Source organism: Prionailurus bengalensis, chromosome D1, assembly GCF_016509475.1.
Source record: "Prionailurus bengalensis isolate Pbe53 chromosome D1, Fcat_Pben_1.1_paternal_pri, whole genome shotgun sequence".
Taxonomy (NCBI): domain Eukaryota; kingdom Metazoa; phylum Chordata; class Mammalia; order Carnivora; family Felidae; genus Prionailurus; species Prionailurus bengalensis.
The window spans coordinates 104381471-104386139 of record NC_057346.1 but is presented as its reverse complement, the minus strand read 5'-3'; the positions used below and the strand labels follow the sequence as shown (position 1 = coordinate 104386139).

The window sequence follows — 4669 nt, the reverse complement described above, 5'->3', positions numbered from 1 at the left end:
CTCTGCCCCTCCCCCCTCTAAAAAAAAAACTATGTCCAACTTAGCTGGCATCTTAATGAAAACATGTACAGTAGTTAGTTGGTATTTAATAAAAACATATTAGCTGGGAACAATAGTAATATAGGTTACCATGAATTTCTAATAAACTGGTATCAGAATTCTATAGCTGGAGGTGTTTCTTCTGAGCCAAATTGATAATTTAAAAATCATTCCATTTGAATAGTTTTTATATAGTGGTTTTTATATAGGGTGCATATATGATCCTGACACAATCATACAATGTTGATACACTTGGTTGAATCTCACAGATGAAGAGGTGATGTGAAATCAGGGGAGGTGCACAAGACCACTCAGATGAAAACAGGCAGGATTAAGACTCATGTCATGTCTTAACACTACCATTTTTAATTAAAAAATTTAAAAATATTTATTCATTTTTTAGAGAGAGAGAGAGAGAGAGAGAGTGAGAGAGAGAGAGAGAGAGAGAGAGAGAGAGAGAGAAAGAGAAAGTATGAGCAGGGAAGGGGCTGAGACAGGGAGACACAGAATCTAAAGCAGGCTCCAGGCTGTGAGCTGTCAGCACAGAGCCTGACGCGGGGCTCTAACTCACGAACCATGAGATCATGACCTGAGCCGAAGTCTGATGCTTAACAGACTGAGCCACCCAGGCGCCCCCCCCCCCCATTTTTAATATTTTTTAACTCGGAATGGCCACTTTTCTAGACTGTTCTTTCATTATGTTATGATGCTTCTTTTAAAGCACTTAAAAATCTGATTGGTTTAAAACGGTACCTTGAATGTGAACTTGTGACTTGCCTATTCTCAATTACATCACTCTTGTCTAAATATATTTGTTGATTAGTGTTATTTACCATTTTCAATTTGCTTAGCGACTTGCTCCATCTCCTCGTCTGGTTCCTTTCCCAGAATTGAACTGCATGATGGTATTGAGTTAAGGAACTTGAGGGGTATATATAGTACAATGCTTAGAGCATAGTGGGTATATACTGTTTGAGGATAATCCATTACTATTGCAATGCTAGGTTCTCACGTGGATTTTAGCCCACAAAGGTCACCTCTTAAAACTGACCCTACATGGGGCACCTGGGTGACTCGGTTAAGAGTCAACTTCGGCTCAGGTCATGATCTTGGGGTTTGTGAGTCTGAGCCCCACCTTGGGCTCTGTGCTGACAGCTCAGATCCTGGAGACTCCCTCTCTCTTTGCCCCTCCTTCAGCTCGCGCTCTGTCTCTCTCTCCTCTCAAAAATTAACATAAAAAAGGTCCCGGGCTCGCCCCGCCGCTGCTCTCTGTTCCTCGCGCTGCAGCCCCGGGGGTAGCAGCCGCCGAGCCCGCCGCCACCGCGGCCCCCCCCCCCCCCCCCCAGAAGATGGCTGTGCCTCCCACATATGCTGATCTTGGCAAATGTGCCAGGGATGTCTTCACCAAGGGTTATGGATTTGGCTTAATCAAACTCGATTTGAAGACAAAATCTGAGAATGGACTGGAATTTACGAGCTCAGGTTCCGCCAACACTGAGACCACCAAAGTGACGGGCAGTCTGGAAACCAAGTACAGATGGACTGAATATGGTCTGACGTTTACGGAGAAATGAACACTGACGACACACTAGGCACAGAGATGACTGTGGAGGATCAGCTTGCACGTGGACTGAAGCTGACCTTTGATTCATCCTTCTCACCAAACACGGGGGTGGGGGGTGGGGTGGGGTGGGAAATGCTAAAATCAAGACAGGGTATAAGCGGGAGCACATCAACCTGGGCTGTGACGTGGATTTCGACATCGCCGGCCCTTCGACCCGCGGCGCTCTGGTGCTGGCTGGGCTATGAGGGCTGGCTGGCAGGCTACCAGATGAATTTTGAGACTGCAAAGTCTCGAGTGACCCAGAGCAACTTTGCAGTTGGCTACAAGACTGACGAATTCCAGCTCCACAGGAACGTAAACAATGGGACAGAGTTTGGTGGCTCCATTTATCAGAAGGTGAACAAGAAGTTAGAGCCCGCCGTTAATCTGGCCTGGACAGCAGGAAATAGTAACACTCGCTTTGGAATAGCGGCCAAGTATCAGATCGATCCTGACGCCTGCTTCTCGGCTAAAGTGAACAACTCCAGCCTGATAGGTTTAGGATACACTCAGACCCTAAAGCCAGGTATCAAACTGACGCTCTCAGCTTTGCTGGATGGCAAGAATGTCAATGCTGGTGGCCACAAGCTTGGTCTAGGACTGGAATTTCAGGCATAAACAAATACTGTACAATCGTTTAATTTTAAACTATTTTGAGCATAGCTACCTTCCGAATTTAGTGTACCTTTTAATGTCAATATGTCTGGGATGCGAGTATTGCTAAGTATCACGTTAGACCTCCAGGTTAAAGATGATTCAGCTTTAAGGTGTTACCCTTTCAGAGGTACAGAAGAAACCCAATTCCAAGAAGAGTCCTTTCAGCTGTAGACTTTGGGGGACCTTGGTGGCCCTCTAGAATTGTCAGTTTTCTTTTTTTATCTAGAAATGGCTGCAAGTGGAAGCTGAGACTTCGTAGGCACTTTGTAAACTGGTATTGAGTAAATGGATGAAATTATGACTTCCTGAGAATTAACTTTGGTTTCCTACCCTAATGAAGGAGAGACTCACTGGTGGTGTGTACAAAATCATCTGAAAGAGACTTTTTTAGACAGATTTTCATGACCTGTTTCCACCCCAGTCCATCACCTCTTTTACACCAAAAGTAGTCTGCAGGGCGTGGTAGCTGTTTCTTTTGTGCCATTTGGGGTGGAGAAGGTGGATGTGATGAAGCCAATAATTCAGGACTTAATTCCCTCTCATGTTGTGTTTTTTTTGCCCTTGCACCAGAGTATGAAATAGCTTCTAAGAGTCCCAGCTGCAAGCTGGGAAGAGTCTCTGTGACTGTAATCACATGGTGACAACATTCGGAATTTAAATTGGACTTCTGTTATATTCTTGCCACTCAGTTTATTTTTTAGCAGTTTAATGGGTACATTTTAGAGTCTTCCATTTTGTGTGGAATTAGATCCTCCCCTTCAAATGCTGTAATTAACATGACTTAAAGTAAAACTTGAATAAAATATTGAAACCTCAAAAAAAAAAAAAAAACAACCCATAAAAAAACCCACCAAAAAAACCTGATCATACAGTTTAGACATACTTCCACTAGGTGGCAGCAACATTCCACAGGAGGGCCTAAACTAGTAGTCCTCTGTGCAGATGATTTGTTAATATAGTTGAAACCGTGTTAAGTTAATGTAGTTGTTAATGTCAGTTGTAATCATGCTGTTTGGGTTCTTAGAGGTCTTCCACTTTAGTATTTTGTTTTATAGCAAAAAACTGAGGTCCAGAGAGGTTAAGAACCTAATCTCCCACATCAGAATAGGAATTGGAACTCTGGTTCTGTAACTTACGGTTTAGCACTTTCCTTTTATATATACATTTAAGACCTCTAAAACCTCTAAATTTACTCTCATCTTGTACTTTATCTTTGTTTGGAATATCTTGTGAAAATATTTTGGATCTATAAAAGGTTGACAGTTTTACTCCTCACCAGTAGTGGAAATACAAACTGAGATAACTTTTCAAACTCCAATTTGAGAATTGAGATTGTGTTTTACTGTCAAAAATACCTCCAGATTTTTCTCTGGGCTTCCTTTGAAACAATTAGAATAACCTCATTAAAGTAGCTGTGCTAAATGTTAAATAAACATGAAAGCAAATCATATTTTAGGAGAAGCTGTCAGTAAACAAAATCTAAGATGTGTAGAATCCTAGTGAGATAAATTTTGAGTTGACTCTCAAAGAATTGCCTCCTAAAATTTGTAATTCTAAATGAAGTTTATTTTCTTGTATGTGCTATTTGCTTTCATACTTTTTGATGTTCACTTAACCTTCTGCTTTGCATTCTTAAATTTAATCATACATGAAGTCCAATATTTTAAAGTAAGGGTAATGAGAGTTTATGGTTATAGCCAAGTGAATTTAATAAAACAAATTTCTTCTTTGTTCTTAAATTTCTTATAGAATAGGTTGGCAAATATGTCGAATGTCCCCACTCTACATTTTCCTATCAAATGCAGACATTGCTAATTTAGAATTTGCTCTTATTCTTGAGTTTCTCAGTCTTACCTTGCCAATAATCATTGTCACTATAATCAGAGTTATCATGACAGATGACATCTATAACTATCTTCTATTATTAACTTTTCTAATCCCAAGAAAATGTATTGATCATAATTAGGGATTTATCCTCTAAATTATCTGGGATCTTAATTCAGTACCAAATCACTTTCATAGTTGAGCTTGACTCTCTTAGCCTCAGGCTCTCTGGGGCCAGTATATCCCCAATCCTAGCCTAAAATGCTTCTCTTAATAAAGGACTTCCTTGGGGCACCTGGGTGGCTCTGTCAGTTGAGTGTCTGACTCTTGGTTTTGGCTCAGGTCATGCTCTCATGGTTCGTGAGTTTGAGTCCTGCATCTAGCTCTGAGCTGACAGTGCAGAACCTGCTTGGGATTCTCTCTCTCTCCCCGTCTCTCTGCCCCCTGCCCCTTGCTCGTTTTCTTTCTCTCTCTCTCTCTCTTAAAATAAATAAACTTAAAAATTTTTAAATAAAGAACTTCCTTACCTTCTTTCCTTCACTGTCT

The 4669-nt window shown here is 41.2% G+C and overlaps 1 pseudogene; it reads left to right on the top strand.

The window, feature by feature from the left end:
* Positions 1 to 1300: 1300 nt before the first annotated feature.
* LOC122483811 lies at positions 1301 to 3122 on the top strand (annotated as a pseudogene).
* The last annotated feature ends 1547 nt before the right edge of the window (positions 3123 to 4669 follow it).